This window comes from Lolium rigidum, chromosome 3 (genome assembly GCF_022539505.1).
Source record: "Lolium rigidum isolate FL_2022 chromosome 3, APGP_CSIRO_Lrig_0.1, whole genome shotgun sequence".
In the NCBI taxonomy this organism is placed as follows: Eukaryota; Viridiplantae; Streptophyta; class Magnoliopsida; order Poales; family Poaceae; genus Lolium; species Lolium rigidum.
Window position 1 is genome coordinate 386,017,654 of NC_061510.1, and position 19,567 is coordinate 386,037,220.

The following is a 19,567-nucleotide window of genomic DNA, read 5'->3' on the forward strand; positions in this document are numbered from 1 at the left end:
CTCAGCGGCGCGGAGGGTGAGCGGCGGGCGAGAGCGGCGTCCCGGAGGAGGGCGGCGTCGCGGCCGCCGAGGGGATTGAGGCGGGGAAGTTAAAAAATACTCTAAGACGAAAGCGAAGTGGTGAGTCTAAAATTAGAACACTCACAATTTATAATATTTTATTTTTCCACTGTATAATTTCCAACCATATCATCCTCACACAGGATAAACAACCATCTCATGTCAGATATTGCGGGTTGGTAGGCCGCATAGAAGTACATATTTGTTGTCTAGATTCTCCGAGCACATATGTCCCTTTCAGCATGGTCACAAGTACTCGATATCATCCAGTAAACAAATGTTTTACATAAATCATTGCCTCGAGGCTTGAGCCCTCAACTATTGTATCAAGGCCACCACCACACCTCCATAAGTATCCGGATAGTCTTTATCATTAATTTATATCTATCCTACTAAATTTAACTTAATTTTTCACTTTTCCTAACAAACAGTGTTTTGCAATTGGCGCGCAGCCACATTTCTAACCGTCCTCCCAGATCTCGGTGCAGCTGTGTCTCGTTTTCCCTTTTTGAGTCTTTTTTTTAGTTTCATTTATCTGGACTACTACCGCGCTCTGTCTCGTGTTGGTATTGTGAGGAGGCGGAAGCACGCCGGAGAAAGGTGTGGCGACGCCGCATCCTGCATTCCTGCTCGGCCGGAGTCGGAGGGGGCGATGGCTGCGGCGACGTTGCATCCTGGTCGGCCAGAGTTGGTGGGGGCGGAGCTTCTCGAGACGGGGAGAGCGCCGATGGTGGTGCTTTGACGCCGCAGCCGGCGCTAGCGGCGATGGGTAGAGTTGCAGCTCGCGTCCTTCTCCGTCCAACGAGGAAGAGATCGGCGATTCGGGAGCACGGATGGCATGTGCGCCTCCGGCGAGATGGGTAATCTTCTGTCCTCCTTCATCTGTATTCTCTGTCTCTGATTTGGGTGGGTGGTACTGGTAAGCACTCTAGCTCGCGGGAGATTTCAGATTTGTCCTCCCTGTGTATTTTTTTCAGCCTTTTGGCTATTGTTTGTAGCCACGTCAGATGTTGTTGGTGCCTCGTATGTAGAGGTAGCGCTGCGTTATGTAGTTTGACATGCATGTGTTTAGCGTTCTGAAGCTTGTTCAGTGTGTGAAGTTGATTTGTAGTTGGAGGTAGCTAGCCAGATATATGGGTAGCGCTTGATTTGTTTTGTTTTGTGTATGTACGTCATAATTTGACATCCGTTTGTTCGGAAAACTGAAGCAAGCTGGCACTCTCCTACCCAAAGATCCAAAAGGGTGGGGTTGGCGCCATGCGATACTGTTTGATGAACTTACATATCTTCTCCAATGTTAGCCTTGAGAGTTGCTGTAGTAGTCCAACTTGTCTAAAAGCTAAAAGTAGGTTGTAGGAACAACAAGGATGGCACTATACAGTGATGATATGTTCAGTTTATGGATTAGTATTCAGTAATATGTTCAGTTTATGGATTAGTATTCAGTAATATGTTCAGTTTTCTGTAGCTATTTTTCCATACGAATTCTAGCAATGCAATCTGTTATTTGTGACACTTATTTTCTGTCTGGTGTTGTTCCCCAAGTTCAATCTTGTAATAGTGTACCACACATGGCAACTCTACACGGTAGCTATTTTACTGGAGTCCTTGTACTTGTGGTGGAGTGTGTATACAGCATTATTTAATTAGTGCTGAGTTTCCATTTGAGAAGAACTTCTAATGTTTAGTGTCTTTGTTTTAGTTGCATGATGAATTCTTGTAACCAACAAGTGCAATTACATAACTTCGAAGATGATATGTGTTCTTAAAGATGCAATTTCACTGTATATCTGATTCTCGGTATTGTTGTTCACTATGGCCATAGTGACTCGTCCTCTGAAAGTTCACTCTAAAGTTGCTTATATACACCAAGAAGTTCTAATAAAAATGTGTATTTAGATGCATCTTCAGGAAAAAAAAATTGATCCTTGAAACATGCTTTGTCAAGTTTAAGTGGTATAGTTGGATGAGTGATGTAAAAGTTGAGCATGCTATCAATCCTCCGGGTTCCCACTGTACCTCGAGGTCACTCCTTTGTTTGCATAATGCAGTTTGCATAAAACCTGTATTTCTTCTTTGCAGAGTTTACTCGTTATGTAGCTGCCTCAGCAATATGTGTTAACCTGTGAACCTGAAAAGTTGAATGTAGTTTGTTTTATACATGATGATGTAGTGCAGAACACAGAGGCAACACCACAATCACTCCCTATACATATATGTAGCTGGTAACCTGAAAGAAGGTGTAGTGTAGATGTTGTGGGTATACTTCATAGGTGTACCATCGACAGTGCCTAGATCCGGCAAGCCCGGGTGGCCCACAGACGGTGATGAGGCATGTGGCCCATCGGGCGGCCCGATTGCTTGTTGATCATGAAGGAAGAAGTCCGGCCCAGGATCGGTAAGCCGGATCCGTACCGACATAGGAGTAACCCGGATCCATGGAGGCCCATGAGGAACCCGGATCCGGGATGACGTGTATGGAAGGCGGATCCGTGACGTGCACGGCAAGATATTGTACCGTAGTTAGGCTATCTGTAATCCGGCTAGGACTCTCCATGTAAACCCTAGATCCGTGCGCCTTTATAAGCCGGATCCCGGGAGCCCTAGAGGCACAAACACAACTCATTGTAACAACGCGAAAGCGCCCAGATAATTCCAGACATGCGGCAGTGAGGCCCCGTCATCGTGCGGGTGTTCCGAAGCCGGGTAACTCGCGTACCACCGTCCCGTGTGCACTCCGCCCTATGGCCCCTACTTCTTCTCCCCTCGTGAGGATCCCTCCTCCGAGGTACCGTCGAATAGGCAACGACGGCTGGCGCCCACCGTGGGGCCTGCGGCGTACTGGAGGCCGGAACCGGGAGGGTTCCGCCATGGGAAGCTACGACGACACCATCGCCGTGGGGCGTGTCCTTTACGCCGGAAATCTGCCGATCGTCCCTCCGGATGAGTGTTGGATTCCGGCTAAAACCGACCCCGTCAAGCTCTCCATCGTCCCGGTTGGCGGCATACACATCTTCATCGGGAAACCGTCGATTCCGACGGAAACCCACCGGTAAGTAGCGCCGACGCGACCGCCGCCGAGCAGGACGCGAGCCGCGAAGATCCGATCCGAGACGTTGGAACTTCCTAGCAAAGATTCCGCCTTAGATCCGGAAAAATCAAAACCCACCCAATCCGCCCTCGAGCAGAAATAACGGTGGAAGACCAATGCAGATCCGCCCGGGTCTCCCGTGTGTTAGAGAAGCAAAGGTGTCACTTCGTACACTTCTTGGCCCATACCGCCGGAACCGCCCTCATGGAGCCGGAGCCGGTCCCGAGCAGTCGAGGCCCCGGAAAACAACGCTGCTCCGGATCGCCAGGAGGTCAGTCGGAGAAAGCGAGACTCCGGCCGAAGAATCGATTTTGGGAAATCTAAGCCCAATCTCCGGAGACACCCAGTCCATGGACACAGCAGAGTTTGATCGCAAGGTGACGGAACTCGGATACGGTGAACAGCCTGAAGTCGACTCCGTCCAGCCAAAGCAGGTACTTGCAACTGTAGCGGCGCTTGGAGAAGATGGATCCGAAGCGGCAGACACTCAATCCGACCCCCAGCCATCTCACCACGGATCTCCGATGTCGCGGGAGCGGCCCCGTAGGGATCCTTCCTCGGAGAGCCTCCTGTCGCCTGAAGAGATAGTTGCACAAGCACGCATGGATTTGGTCGCAAAGTCGACGTCCTCAACAAGCCAATCACTCCCGGCGATGCCGCGGATCCGGAGGCTTTAGAGGCCACCGGAAAGGAGATGCCGGCCACGACCAAAAAGTTTGCTAACACCGCAGCTGCTATATTGGATGAGAGGGAAGAAGCCGCACCGATCATGGATCGCTTTGAAAGACAGGATCGCGAAGTCACCGCAACGCTCGAGCAAGTCAAGAGTATGAGAGCGGAGTGGGAGGTGAAAATGACCTACGCACGAAGCGGAGGCCGATAGAATCGTCGGAGAAGCAATCCCTCCCCGCAGGATCAACTTCACAACCCCTCGCCGAACAGCGGCCGCTCGCTACCCCAAAGGACAATTTGGCAAGAGCTGCGAAATTCTCGAAGAAAAGTGACGAGGAGGTTGACATCAACTACTTACGCACGCTCGTCGCTTCGGCCGGTTAAACAGACAGAGCAAGGCGCATACTTTGCGCAAGTTGGAATCTAACCCGGAGCATTGCGTCCCCACCGCGCGTAAGGACGCCCACAACAATCGCCATCGAGATGACGAGTCGCGAACCGGATCCTCGAACGCGAAGGAAAGCCGGGAACACCCAAATCCGATCCCCGTACCATCAAAGACGCCACCGTCGATCCGAGAAAGGGAAAGGATGCAATGTACTCCGGACGAGACAAGTACCGCAACGCCTCTCCTCCGCCTAATGGTTACCCGCGTCCCCTCGTCGCCGTAGTCCAGCTCGGAAACACCAGGCCTCAAGGGCATGGTGGAATTATTATCCGCGACATCGTGATGCCTTCCGGAAACCGGAACAGGGAGCGCACGCCGAGCCTCGCCGGAATCGGGACAATGATCGCGAGCCCGAGCCTAGGAGGAGCCGGAATGAGGAGCGCGACTCGAGCCCCGCCGAAGCCGGAACGACCGGGGCAGCCGGCGTCATGGCGAAGGCAGCCACAGGAGCCGGAGCCGCATCGGGAGGGCCGGGGAGAATCTGCAGGCGGAAGCAGGAGGTCGGATCGGCCCCTCGCAGTCTCCTCACCACCACCTAGCGGTGGCGGCGGAGGTGGAGGCGGAGGCGGTGGCCGGAGATCTCGCTCTCGCTCACGGCCCCCCGTCACGGCTCGCGCGACGCGCGGGAACGCCTCAACGAATACATAACCGACTACATCGGACCGAAGTGCTTTGGCAGGATGATTCGAGAGGAACCAAAGCCAAGGAGCTCCCTCAAGTTACCCGGAAACCCGAAGCATTATGATGACACCGAAAGGCCGGATACCCGGATCGAGGATTACTACAATGCAAGAACCTTCGCCGGAGGAACCCCTAATATCGCCTCGCCGCATGCTCCAGCTTGTACCTTGTAGGGCCAGCCCGGATCCGGCTCGGCCGACCTCGAGAAAAACTCCATCTTTTGCTCGGTTCGACTCGAAGACCGCTTTTGAGAAACACTTCGAAGGCACCTACAAAAGACCCGCCACGGCAAGCGACTCTACAAGCTTGTATCCGTAAGAAGGAGAAACCTCAAGAAACTTCCTCACACGATGGTTGGCATGCAGGAACGAGTGCGAGAACGTCGATCACACCACTGCCATGTATGCCTTCATTGGTGGATTGCAGAGAGGAGGACTGCTGAGGCATAAGCTTACATGTTTGGCCAACGCCAACAAACTGACTTTGGACGAGATGATCTCCATTGCCAGTGATCACACTGCCGCCGATGACGACGCAGGCGGTGATATCGCAGCTACAAGCAATCCCCCGCACCAACAAAAGAAGAACCGTGATAACGGTAACAACAGCCGGCCACAAACGCAAAAATCCCGATGACCGAAGAGTGGCGGATCCGACATGGTCGCCATGGCGTTCCAACGCGGAGGTTCGGGAGGCGGAAGAGGACGCGGCCGCGGAGGCGGAGCCGCGCAGGGTCGCAGCATGGCACCGAGGTCACCGTCGGCGGATCTCGCGCCCCGCAAACCTACGAGGAGTACGGGGACATGCCCCGCCCGGCCCACTTGGATCCGGCTACGGGGAAGTCCACACACACAAACCGCAACCGCAAGTGGGTCAACGACCTAAAGAACGACCCGAGGCAGGGATACAAGCGAGCCCGAAGCACCGCCCACGCGGCAAAGGAGGCAAGGGCAAGAACAAGGACAAGGAGGAGGACGAGCTCGAGGCGATGGACGAGGATGATAACTCGCCGGATCCCAAAGCCGGATCCGCAGTGTAAATCCAACCCCTTCGAGAAAAAGAGCGTGGGGCTTACCACACCTTCCTCGGAACCCCCACGATCCGCGCGACAAAATCAGCTACCCGGATCCCGAACGCCACGCCTCCGGCCGTGCCGCAGATGTCGGTGGTCGGAAGTTCCGTGCACATTTGACAGGAGGACCATCCCGCCATTGTGCCAAAAGAATACTACGCCTTGGTTGTGAGTCCCCGCATAGACGGGTATGACTTCTCCAAGTGCCTCATGGATGGCGGAGCCGACTTGAACATCATGTACCCGGAGACTCGGAGCGGATGAACCTCACCAAGGAACAGCTCAAACACAAGACCACCGAGTTTCACGGCGTGGTTCCGGTAAGAAGGCGAACTCCCCTGCGAAGCATCACACTTCCCGTGGCTTTCGGCGATGTTCATAATTTCCGCGAAGAGAAGATCACGTTCGAGTTGTGCCCTTCAAGAGCTCCTACCATGTCATCTTCGGCAGGCCCACCTACCACAAGTTCCACGCAAGAGCGTGCTATATCTACAACAAGCTCAAGATGCCGGGTCCTAATGGTATGATCACCATAACCGGAGACTACAAGAAGGCTCATGAGTGCGAGTTGGGCGAAGCCGCCTGCGCAGTCCGTCATATCCGGAGAAGAGCCGAAAGGCTACAGGGCCGCGGTGGATCCGACCGAGATGCGGACCACCAAGAAGCGGATCTCCGAACACAAAAACTCCTTCGTGGCCGCGATAGAGACCAAGAAAGTCAACTTCAAGGAAGGCGACGATTCCAAGCAGAGTCTCGATCGGAGCCAACATGGACCCCAAATAGGAAAGCGCGCTCGTCGAGTTCCTCCGCGCTAACATGGATATCTTCGCATGGCAACCTTTCCGACATGTCCGAGTACCTAGGGAACTCGCCGAGCACTACCTCAACATAAATCCGGGCTAAACCGGTGAAGCAAGCTATGCGACGCTTTGGAGATAAGAAGCGCCGCGCCATAGGAATGGAACTAGCAAAGTTACTAGAAGCAGGTTTTGTAATAGAAGTTATCCACACCGATTGGGTCGCGAATCCCGTCCTTGTACCCAAAAAGAACACCGAAATACTAAGAATGTGCATCGATTACTCTGGCTTGAACAAACACTGCCCGAAGGATCCGTTCCCCGCCGCGCATTGACCAAGTCATTGATTCGACGGCGGGGCGGAACTTCTGTGTTTTCTTGATGCGTATTCCGGTACCATCGGATCCGGATGAAGGAATCCGACCAAAAGGCGACTTCATTCATTACCCCGTTTGGCACTTACTCGCTATGTTACTATGCCTTTTGGTTTGAAAAACGCAGTGCCACCTACCAACGTACGATGCAGACGATGCCTCGAAGGACCAAATTGGCCGAACGTGCACGCCTACGTCGACGACATCGCGGTCATGACCCGGAAAGGATCCGACTTGATCGGCGACCTCACGTAAACCTTTGAGAATCTCCGCCGGTACAAGATGATGTTGAATCCGCCGAAGTGCGTCTTTGGCGTGCCGACCGGAAAACTCCTTGGCTTCATAGTCTCTCACAGAGGCATTGAGGTTAACCCGGAAAAGATCAAGGCAATCCCGTGTATCAAACGGCCAACTTGTCTCAAAGATGTGCAACGACTAACCGGTTGTGTCGCAAGAATCGGCAGGTTTGTTAGCCGTCTTGGCGAGAAGGCGCTACCTCCGTACAAGTTGTTGAAGAAAACGAGACAAATTTGTCCGGGACGACGCAGCCTCTTCGAGGGTTGAAGGAAATACTTACCTCCCCACCTATCCCGGCAGCCCCAGCAGAGTCGAGCCAATGCTCCTTTATCCGGCGGCTACCAACAAAGTCATCAGCCTCGTCATCGTGGTGGAGCGAAAGGAAGAAGGTCATGAATATGACGTCCAAAGACTCGTCTACTACATAAGCGAGGTGCCGACGGAGTCAAAGCAAAGATACCCTCACTTTCGAAGCTAGCTTATGGAGTTTTCCTAGGCAGCCGTAAGCCGAGACACTACTTCCAAGAGCACCCAAGAATGAGCTGTGAGCAAAGCTCCACTGTCAACAATTCTCAACAATGCCGACGCAACAGACTGGACAGCTAAATGGGGCATCGAATTATCCGCCTTCGACATCGCTTACAAGCCAAGGATCTGCGGTCAAATCCCAAGTCTTGGCAGATTTCGTTGCGATTGGACGAAGCTCCGGATGCAAGTCCGGAGCCGGAACCGAAACATGGGTCATGCACTTCGACGGATCCAAGCAGCATCAAGGCTCGGGAGCCGGAGTCACCCCGAAGTCCCCTACCGGAGAAGAACCGCAGTATGTTCGCGGATCCACTTCGAAGCTACAAATAACATGGCGGAATACGAGGCTCTACTACACCGGATCGCGCATAGCTAAGGAAATAGGGATCAAGCACATCATTTGTTGCGGAGATTCCGACCTCGGTGGCACAGACAAGTAGCCGGAACCCGGAACGCCGTAAATTCCGTCATGGCGGCCTACAGAGACGAAGTTGACGAGATCGCCAAGAGCTTCCTCGGATACGAAGTCAAGTACGTCGAAGAGACGACAATACAGATGCGGATATGCTATCCAAGCTCGGATCCGCAGAAAGCCAATTCCGCCCGGAATTTTCCTAGAGCATCTCCGGATACCCTCGGTGAAGGGCGCTAACCCGAAAACCCGTAGTGGCAGTATCTCCGGCTAAAGAGGTATTGGCTACCATTCCGGCTTGGACACAGCCTTTCCCGGACTACCTCATCGATCGAAGTTGCCGGAGGACGAGGTCTTCGCGCGCCGCATCATCGAAGAGCACGATCCTACACAATTGTTGATGGACAGCTCTACAAACGAAGCGCAACAGGGTATTTCTCAAATGCGTCTCAAATCAAGATGGCATTGAAATCCTCGGAGAGATCCACGCAGGGACCGCGGGCACCATGCCGCTCCCGAGTCACTCGTTGCGAAAGCTTTTCGGCTAGGTTTTTATTGGCTCACAGCCTAAAGAAGATGCCGACAAGATAGTCAAGACCTGCCGAGGTTGTCAAGTACTACGCTACTCAACCAAACGCTCCAGCCCAAGAGCCGAAGACCATACCTATCACCCGGCCATTCGCGGTCCGGGGGCTAGATATGGTTGGTAAGTTAAAACGATCATCTCCCGGTGGTTGTGAATACCTCCCGGTCGCCGTTGACAAGTTCAAGCAAGTGGATCGAGGCCAAGCCGGTGAGAAAAGCCGACGGTGCTACGGCACTAAAATTTGTCCTGCACCTCGTGATGAGATTCGGCATCCCACACAAGATAATCACGAGATAATGGCACAAACTTCGCTCAGTGGAGAATTGAAGGATTATTGTGAGACAATGGGGATTCGATTGGACCTTGCATCCGTGGCTCACCCACAATCCAATGGTCAAGTCGAAAGAGCTAACGGTCTAATATTATCGGAATCAAGCCACGCCTTGAAGAACCGCCGCGACGAGCAGCCGGAGCTTGGGCCGACGAACTAGACGCTGTCTTGTGGAGTTTGCGAACTACCCCTAACAGGTCAACAGGGTTTACCCCTTTCTTCCCTGGTATACGGATCCGAAGCCGTGATTCCCTCCGACATCATCCATGATTCACCGCGAGTTTCGCCTATAACGAAGAAACAGCTCGACGAGGCCGGACGCCTATCCGTGGACCTCGATCGAGGAAGCTCGAATCTAGCCGATCGGCGCTCCGCCATCTACCAGCGAAGCTCCGACGCTATCACAGTCGCCGAGTTCGGAAACGCTCCTTCATGGCCGGAGACCCGGTCCTCCGCCTTCGACAGTGAAAGACCATAAGCCGCAATCTCCATGGGAAGGACCCTTTGTCGTTAGTAAAGTGCTTCATAACGGATCGTACTACCTTGTCGATTTCCGCGAGCCGAGGGATAGACCTCGCTAACCGGGCGCCGAAACGCAAGCGTGAGGATCCCGATGACATCTACGATGAAACAGATCGCCCTTGGAATATCGCACAGCCTACGTCCTTTCTACACTTAGCATATTTTTCCGAGTTACAAACTCGTAATAGTTATACATGATCAATGAAATAAAGCTTATGGTTCACTCTTTGAGTCTTTTACCTCCTTTACTTGTTCATTTTAGATCGTGTATGTTTTTTCCGACTAAAACCGCAGAGCTGGATGTTTTCCGCCTAGGCGTGTATAAAAGTTGTGATTTATAAAAACCGTCCTTTAGGACGTAAGCTTAAGTTTTCTGATTAAGTTGTTATCTGTTGCGAGCTCGTGGATTCCTAGTAGCGATTTCCGGCACCTATGCTTGGGGGCTTGTTTCCGCGGTTATGGACGGATTGCCATTGGGCTTCGTCGCCGCTGGCGAGCGTTTCCGGCTAAGGTTTTCCGGCTCGTGGTAGGTCAAGCGGGCAAGCCGGAGAATAACAAAGTCAGCACTTGCTTTCCGACATAAAACGAAACATGCACATAATATTTAACGGATAGCAGGATAAGTGTTTCCGCCCCATGCATAATCGTTTCGTTCCTAGCTACTTAAGAATTTAAAGTCTTATTACAAACCTCGCCGGGGCCAAAATGATGCATTGTTTTTCCCGCAGGAATAAAAGTTTTCACTCCCCTTAGCCGGAGAAGTCTTGCCCTCCGGATCCTCGTTCCTTGGCGCCTTCGGACGGAGAAGACACATCTTCTTCACTTTATTTTTCTTCAACAAAGCAGTAGGCCGGTCTTGGGTTCCTCTTGGGAAGCTTCCTTGAGCTGGTCCAGGTAAACCGGGTTCCGGATTCCGCAGGTCGCGCCTTGGCAGCAAGCTCCTTCTGAAGTTCCGCTTCTAAGGGCTCGTCTGCAGGAAGGACGACCTTGTCGTAGAATTCCTCGTGCCGGATCCTGCGCGCAATACGGGTGTCGTAGCCGCTCACTGCATCCAGTAGCGCGCTAACATCCGCATCCGGAGGAACACCCGTGGTTACCTCATCAAGATCAAGATCCGCATTATGTGCTAGGCACATGGTCAAGGACATTGCAGCTGCGCCTCGGGCTGATGATGCCTGCAGATCCGTCACTAGCTCCGGCAGAACATCCATCTTTCTAATAAGTTTCCGGACGTCGCAAGTGCGGCTCCTCTTGATGGATAAGTTATAACATATCTTGCGGGAGGCGGAGATGAGATCTTTGCACTCATCGCCCGCAAGTTGAAGAAGGTCATCACGTGGGTACAAATTCCGGCGCTCTTCCGAGTACCCAAGTGGTTCTCGCATAAAACAGTCAGGACATAAGCATACAGCTTCGAGCATAAAGTAAAACGTCGGAACAAATATTTGGGCAAGGTTCCAGTGATCGGTACCCAAGATGTTCTCATTGAGCAAATCCCGATCATTGTTCCGCGGTCTCCATATACTTCCGGAGTCCATTGAGCTCTTTTTGCTGAGATTTGATGGTCTCACTGTCAACATTTATCTTCAATTTCAGTTCGCCCTTTTCCCTGATATGCTCGGAGTTTTTCTCCGCCAGCTGCTTCTCGGCTTGCTCCCTCTTAAGTTCCGCCTCCTTTAGCTTCGTCTCCAATTCTTGGTACGAGGAGCGCAGGTTCTCAAGTTCGCTCGAAGCCGTTGCCGTGGAGGAGGATGCGCCTATAATAACATAAGTTAACAAGAAATTTAAAGTCGGAATTTGGTTAAGGACGAAGAAGGCGGAAACCAACCTTAGGCGTCCGCCGCTTGTTTAGCCAATTCTCGCATTCTCATCCTTCGTAGTCCGGATATTTTCCGCCCGACTCGCAGTAACGCGGCGCCGCAGGGCAATGTTCTTGTGCAGCTCGTAGTGCGGCGCCCGTCGTTCTCGTAAAATTTAAACAAGGCAGAGTAAAAATTCCGCTCGTAGCAAGGGTTTCTTTTAAAAGCATCATTGCCTGAACCTTTCCGCCATAATGCTTGGGGGCTACCGGTTCATTCTAAAAAACTTTCCTGAAGTAATCTTTCTCTAAGCATCTAAGCGCTAACTACTTTTTCGCTTCCGCTTACATGCTTGGGGCTACTCGGGTAGTACCTTTTGCTTGCAGATGAGCTGGTCGCGAACCGGCCAACATTTTTCTTGAAGTCTTGGATTTCCGACGTCCCGGAATCAGGTTTCCCGTGCATTGTTCGAGCATGGCGTTAAGCTGTGTCTTGTTGAAGTTCCCACTTCTCCGCCTCGCCGCCTTGTTGAAAAACTTAGTGGCATAGGCCTTTGGGGTGGAAGTGGTGTCAGCCGGATCTCCAAAATTCTTCGGAAAAACGACCATGTCGCCAGCGCCTTCTCCAGCTTTCTCAGAAGAAGTTATTTCAACCTCTCCTTGGACTTGTTTTTCCGCCTCTTCTTGGGCAGGGCCTTTGGCCTTAGGGCCTTCTTCGCCCGCATTCTCGCTGCTAACCGGAATTATTTCCGGTGGAGTGTTTGCGGCAGTGGGGAGATGGATCCGCCTCGAGGGGGCGACGGTTGGGGAGTTGGGTGGGAGACGCTTGGTGGAACCGGAGTAGAGGGACCAACAACTCGGAGATTTCTTCATGTATTTTGTGATGGGCTCTTGGCTGGTGGTCCGCGTGGCAGCGATTTTCGGATTCCTGCGAACAAGTGAAAGGGTTTAGGCAAGAGATAATTTCGCTAAGTTAAAATCGCATCATGCTCGGAAACTTACGGGGCGCCGGGGATTATGGGGCGCGTGCCTTGGCCGGCCGTTGAGAGCATCCTTATACGCGCACGCTCCGCTTTCCTTGAGTCTAGCGGAGGTGGTTTTACCGTCTTCGGTTTCTTGGCGGAGGCCTCGCCGCTAGCTCCGGCCTCAGAGCCGAAGCCTTGGCGCGGGGACGCTTTGTAGGTCGAGGGGCCGCCTTGCGAGGTGCCTCGTTCCTCTTCCTCCTCATCGTCATCCGGAACCTCCTCCGCCGTGTCTTCGGTGACGGGGACGCGGAGTATGGTGCGAAAGTTTTCCTCCGCCAAAGTGTTGAGCTGGAAGGAAGATGAATAAAAGTTAAGTTAAACATCCAAAAACTTGTGAAGTTTGAAGCAGACGAAAAGAACAAAGCTTACCGGAGGACACCGGTCGTTTGTATAAATGTCTTTGGTCGGTTCCGGACCTCGTTGGCCCCTCGGAATCTTCACCAACGTCTTGATCCTTCTCTTCGAGAGTCGGCCGGAAGATCGTGGCGGGTAACCCGGAGAAGATCATCCGCCTCGTATAAGCGCACATCGGCGCGCGTTGTAGCGTGAGGCTGGATTCTCCGGGAGAACCAGGCTAAGTGTGAGCCGGGCTCCGGCTAGTCCGTCGTGGACTAGCCAGGAGATTCTCCGCGCGGCCTTCTCCGAGATTGGGGTCCGGGCGAGCGAAGGGACGAAGCTCCGGCCTTGCAAGTTCTTCCGGAGGTTCGTTGACGAACTGAGGCAGACCCTCATGGACTTTCGGAACCGAGGCATTCTTCTCATAGAACCATCCGGCGTTCCAGTATCGGACGGATTCGTGCGAGTCATGGGGGGGGGGGGTACATGCGGCTAGGGCGGAGCATAAACGTCATGCTTCCGCAGTTCACCATTGCTTTCTCCTTGGTCTCTTTCTTCACCCGGAAAAAGAATTGCCACAACTTGACGTCTGGCCGGATCCCAAGATGTCCTTCGCAGAGAGTCACGAAGTTGGACAAGAGAAGGTATGAATTTGGGCAAATGTTGTGGGGCTGGAGCCCGTAGGTGCTGAGGATGGAGAGAAAAATTCCGAACAAGGGAGTGAAAGTCCGCGTTCCACCCAAGCCTTAGTCATAACAACTTCTCCTGCCGTCGGCTTGGGGACGTCGGAGTCACGAGTGAAACTCCAGTGTTTGGAGATCATGCCCTCGTTCTGGAGCTCTCTAAGCTCCACGTCGGTGGTTGCGCAAGGCCACCATTGACCCCGTTCTCCTTCGCGGATCCGGGCCTTGGACGCCCTCTTGTTTTCCGCCTCCTGCACCTTTGCTGCCATCCGAGCTTGTCCCTCGAGTTCTTCTTGGAGCTCTTGGAGGGTAGGAATCCGGCTTGGAGCGGTGCTGGAAGATGCGGAAAAGGTTGAGCTAGTCCGATGTCGGAAACATACGGTGGCGGGAATGATATGGGATCCGGGCATATGGGTTCTATTTGGTTGGGATCCGGGCTACTCGAAGAGCTACCAAGGCAAAGTGACGATTCGAGTGGCATGCTTCCTGGCTGCACCCATACAAAGTGTTTGAGTACCCGGATCACTAAGCCTATCTTCTACACTAGGTTGTCTTCTACAAGGCCGGCGTACTTACCGCTAATGGCGCGGTGGCTCGACGGAGCTCCGGCGGAGATGAGTTCGCCAAACTTGAAGGAAATCGACCCGCGTGACCACGAATCGGCGGCGGAGCGAGTTTCTCGTTCAAACGTGAGAATCTTGGTGCGAGGGGAGCCTTGGTTCGGCGGCGCGCGAAGTTCACCGTGACGAAGTTCGCCGGAGTTAAGATCTGGCGGGCGGCGCGGCGCGAGGAGGAAGACGATGTGGTGAAAGGGGGTGAAAGAATGAATTTTTACCGGGCCGCGGGGTATTTATAGGCCGCGCTCGGAGATTCGGGATCCGGATCCAACGGTGGAAACTGAACGGTCGCGCCGTTGGATGGATGACACGTGTTTAGGTCAAATGCGGTAAAACGACGTGGAGGTAATTTAACCATGCACTCCCGAAAATTCCGGTCGAAGATTTGCATTTGCGAAAATTTAGCGCGGGAAATAAGGAAGTTGTGCGCGGGAGATATGGAACTTCCGTTGTTGAGTATGATCTCGAAGATGAAGGATTTCCGAAGCCGTTTGAGTCTTTTAAGATTCCGGTAATTTCGTGAAGATAAGTTGTCTCTCATTTGAGCAGGGAGTAACCCGGAAATGTTCTTTTGAACGTCGATGGATGAAGTCCCGCGAGATGGGAGCATTTTCCGGCTTTAAGTTGGAAAAAGAAGAAAATGCAAAGTTGGAGCTCTTCAAGTTTCTCCGCGTTACCAACGTTTGCCGGAGATTATAATGAACCAGCAAGGCGGAAACTGCAGGTGAAACTCGGAGAACTCTGGGGGCTACTGTTGTGGGTATACTTCATAGGTGTACCATCGACAGTGCCTAGATCCGGCAAGCCCGGGTGGCCCACAGACGGTGATGAGGCATGTGGCCCATCGGGTGGCCCAGTTGCTGTTGATCATGAAGGAAGAAGTCCAGCCCAGGATCAGTAAGCCGGATCCGTACCGACATAGGAGTAACCCGGATCCATGGAGGCCCATGAGGAACCCGGATCCAGGATGACGTGTATGGAAGGCGGATCCGTGACGTGCACGGCAAGATATTGTACCGTAGTTAGGCTATCTGTAATCCGGCTAGGACTCTCCATGTAAACCCTAGATCCGTGCGCCTTTATAAGCCGGATCCCGGGAGCCCTAGAGGCACAAACACAACTCATTGTAACAACGCGAAAGCGCCCGCATAATTCCAGTACAAGCAGCAGTAGGCCCCGTCATCGTGCAGGTGTTCCGAAGCTGGGTAACTCGCGTACCACCGTCCCGTGTGCACTCCGCCCTATGGCCCCTACTTCTTCTCCCCCTCGTGAGGATCCCTCCTCCGAGGTACCGTCGAATAGGCAACGACAGTAGAGCTGCAGCAAGTGATTAAAATCACAGGTGTTTGTTGGTCATAACCCGAGAGTTTTTCATTAAAAGGATCCTGATTTCTTTTTCATTACAGTACAAACCCTGCTTCGCGTATGTTTCCTTTAATTTGGCACAAGTGTCAGCTCATTTAGCACACCATATTTCCAGCTCGTGTTTCTTACTTTTGCATGGATACAACCATAATACAAGAGAAATTAGTCGTCAGCTGAATCTAATTTTTTTTGTAGTAATTAGTATTATCCATGATGGCAAGGGAGTATGCATAAATTACAGAATGTCGGCAATATGGAGCTTGAAAAACCATTTTCATTTGCTGCATGTCGGCTTATCATGTTCAATTTAAAACCTACCCGTATGAGTAATTCATAGTTGCTGCATGCAGGGGCTTTCTTGAACATTCCTTCCGCTGATTCGTTGCTGCATTTCTGGATGTTTTCCAGCAAGAGCAAACACAACATCAGTCTGAATCTTGATCAGATCTTCCCAAGATATTTGTTGTAGAATAGTGTTCTTCCCATGGAAAGGTATAGCATGTATTAATATTTCAGTCATTCTAAGTGTTCTAAGTCATGTTCTTCAGGCAGGTTATTTGTCAGTATTTTAGTCTTCATTTCTTTCAGTCATATTATTTTTTCTCTAGTCATTTGTCTAATTCTTCAGTCCCTCACTCTCTTAGTTTTTCAGTAACTTAGTTTCTCAATTAAGCCTCTTTGTTTTCAGTTTTCAGTCCCTCTTTGTTTAGTCCCTCGGTTTATTTTCTAAAGTCTCCCATCAATTCACTCACTCATTTTTCGGCATTTCACTCAGTAACTTAGTTATTCAGCTTCTTTTCTCTTCAGCCTCTCAGTGTATGTCGTCAGTTTTCACTTTCTGATGTTCAATATTTATTACGTTCATCATTTTTTTAGTCCTTCATTCCTCGGGTTTTCATTGTCCGTTGTTCAGTCCATCATTTTTTTCTTCATTCTTCAGTGTCTCATTCTTCAGTCCTCACTCACTCTTGAGTCTCTAAGTCTCCAACAACTTACCAATAACTCATTTATTAGTCCTCGACCTTCTTTCTCCGGGCCACACTTTCTTCAATATCTCAGTCTTTGGAGGCTCTTCACTAACTCTTAGTATTTCTATTTACTATTAGTCTTTATTTGCATTAACTCTCATTCTTCAGTCTTTGATGTCTTTTTCTTCAGCCACTCTTCAATGACCCTTTTTTCATTTTTAGTCAAAAGTGAGAACAAGACAGAAGATTTCATAATGGATATAAAGACACTTTTTCCATAGACCAGAGGGGAGATCAGAGAGTGGATACTTTTCAGTTCTACATGGAACATCAAGGTGCAAATGTTGCTTCATATATGTCTTTTTTTAATTTAGTCCAAGTGATGCTATTCATTTATTAAATTACTATTATTCCCAGTATCTTGTTTTTCTTTTTCAGTTAAAGTGTTCATTTTCTTGCATCCATCAAGATAGGCTATCTTTCTTAATCATAATTCTGGTTCTCTTTTTGAGAGCCTCTTAGATGCTTCTTTGGAGTTTGTTTTGTTCACACTATTGCTTCTCTCTTGGATTTGTCTGAGGTCTTGCTTTGAGCTTGTGTGCCTGTTTTGGAAATAAAGTGTTTTATTACTGTGCTGACCCCCACAGCGGATGGACGAATGTGTTTTCGAGGCCTCACTCTCTTTAATATCCCAACATGCATTTCTTTTTATTTTAGTATCTCTTATTTTCCAGAGACTTGGTTATCATTGTCTCATTAATCTTCCTTCAGTTTTGATGATTTTTCTCAAAAGAAATCAGTTTGGCATCTTCAGATTTTTTAAGACAACATCATGTTACTTAGCAACACACCTGCAGTAGCAACTTGGTCGGCAACGGAAATTTCAGCAGCTCCCAAAACCACAACCACTACCAAACTTGGTAACTGTCACTTGGTTCAGCAATCATCAGTTTACTTTTCTGGAAGAAGTTTGTACAAACTCTCGTCCTGTAGTTTTTTTTTTACACGAACAGTTAGTGTTTTTCTTCTCCCAGTTATGTTGATGATGAGGATGTATGTGAATACAATGTGGCTATAATACTTTTGGCTCAATCATCAGCTACTATATGCTCAGTTTCTCCTAAATGTGTCTTTTCCATTTGGTAAGTGTTACTTTGTTCATCAATTTTTCAGTTTACTTTTTCTAGGAGTTTGTCATGTAGTTTTTCTACACAAGCACATTTTGTGTTCTTAGATTTCCCACTCTTAATTTTCTCTCTTGTTTCTTCTGTCCTCATTATTATTAGTAGTGGCATTGATCATCAGATGTTCTAATAAGTAATTTGAATTTCTCACCATTGTGTTCATAGACATCTACCATTACCGCCACCTGCAGTCCACTCATGACCTGTTTATTTTCTCCCTGTATATGTCTTCTCTCGTTTTGAGGCTGAATGTTGTACTTGGTTACCTTACTTCCTCCATTGAGAACATTCACTGTGTGTCTTCTTCATTGTATTTCCTTTTTCTGTAGCTTCTTTGAGTTATGTCATTTTCTTTAATCTGTTAGTTTAAATTATTTTACTTTTTCACCTATCTTATTTCTGTACTGTAAACTCCTCTAGGATCCATCCGATATATGGATTGAGGAGTCCTAAAGGGATCAGTAACCCTGCTTGAGTAGTCCTAAGGGATTTTCCATGCGAAACCAAACCCAGATAGTATTGCTATACACTGACTGACATAATCTCTAGCACTATGCATACGTCCCAGAAGTAACTAGTTCTCTTCATCTTGATAGTGCTTAGTTTAAAGTTTGTTCAGCAAATCTTTCAGACTTATTTTAAACTTTCTCATGGTTTGATTTCAGTCGTCAAAAACATCCTGCTGTCTTTCAATCACAGCATACCAAAATTAATGAAGCACATGGCAGGGAATTCAGAGGTAAAACCTTTGTTGGAAGAGATTGGGCAGTCCCAGGTATGTTGGCTTGGAGAACTTTTTTGCCTTTCTTCTTCGTTTCATCCATTCCTGGAAATTTATCTTTTCCCTCCATTTTCTTGAGGTAGCGTCTGGATCTCGAGCTTCCATAGAGGAGCAGCCGCACCTTTTCCCCGTCGGAGTGGTTGGAGGTCGCGATCTCTTTTTCATGTTGGACAAGAAGGTCGAACAGGGAACGTGTGTTCTGGAGGTGTTTGTGGGCTTACATACAATTCACGTTATATTTGTTGGGATTGTCGTTTAATTTCTTGGCCTTTCCCTGCCATGGGCTTATAGAAAGCTTTAGAACTCAACGGATACTGAAATTCAAAATGTGGACTCAAAAGTGGACTGAATAAAAATATGCCTGTTCCGTTGGCAGAAAACAGACAGTTTTTTCGGTTCTTTTTCGTTTAGCTTATTGTTGTGTAATCTTTTACAGGTGTCATTGTTTGATTGGGTAGAAAAAACTGTCTGTTCCTCAATTGAAAAACAGCTATCTGTTGTATAGTCAGTCCCTAATTTTTTTATAGATTAGATAACGAAACCCTATGATCAATACAAATCCAAATGAAGAAGAACTTATCATGTATTCAACACAATTCTAACAAAATTCAACTTAGCGAATATATTCTCCTCATCCAAAAACTTCTATATACTTTGGACTTGAACCACTAATCGTGAAAATCATGAACTTCGTTGCTAATCTCTTAATTTTACATCTCTTAATTTTAGAAAGTGGATTTAGTGAACACATGTATACGTACGCACCCAGCAATCGTCGTTGGATTGTTTTTGAGATTCATCCATCTCAACCTGTGAACTGACGGAGACACACGGAGTAGGAATCTGCTTTTGTCTGTTGTTCTCTCTTTATAGACCACCGTAGCTGCCAAGCTAATTATTGGTGCTAGTTACTCTAATCGAAAGCATCCACTGCAGGCC

At 49.7% G+C, this 19,567-nt stretch overlaps 1 long non-coding RNA gene across 3 annotated transcripts; it reads left to right on the forward strand.

The window, feature by feature from the left end:
• The first annotated feature begins 657 nt into the window (after nt 1–657).
• On the forward strand, nt 658–19,136 carry LOC124704455. 3 transcript variants are annotated; one of them, XR_007003564.1, is made up of 5 exons: nt 658–920; nt 16,046–16,247; nt 16,886–17,805; nt 18,513–18,622; nt 18,712–19,136. It is a non-coding gene; the product is annotated as an uncharacterized LOC124704455 (long non-coding RNA). The 3 variants fall into 3 exon arrangements; XR_007003563.1 differs by having other exon boundaries at nt 16,046–17,805; XR_007003565.1 differs by having other exon boundaries at nt 16,046–16,998.
• The last annotated feature ends 431 nt before the right edge of the window (nt 19,137–19,567 follow it).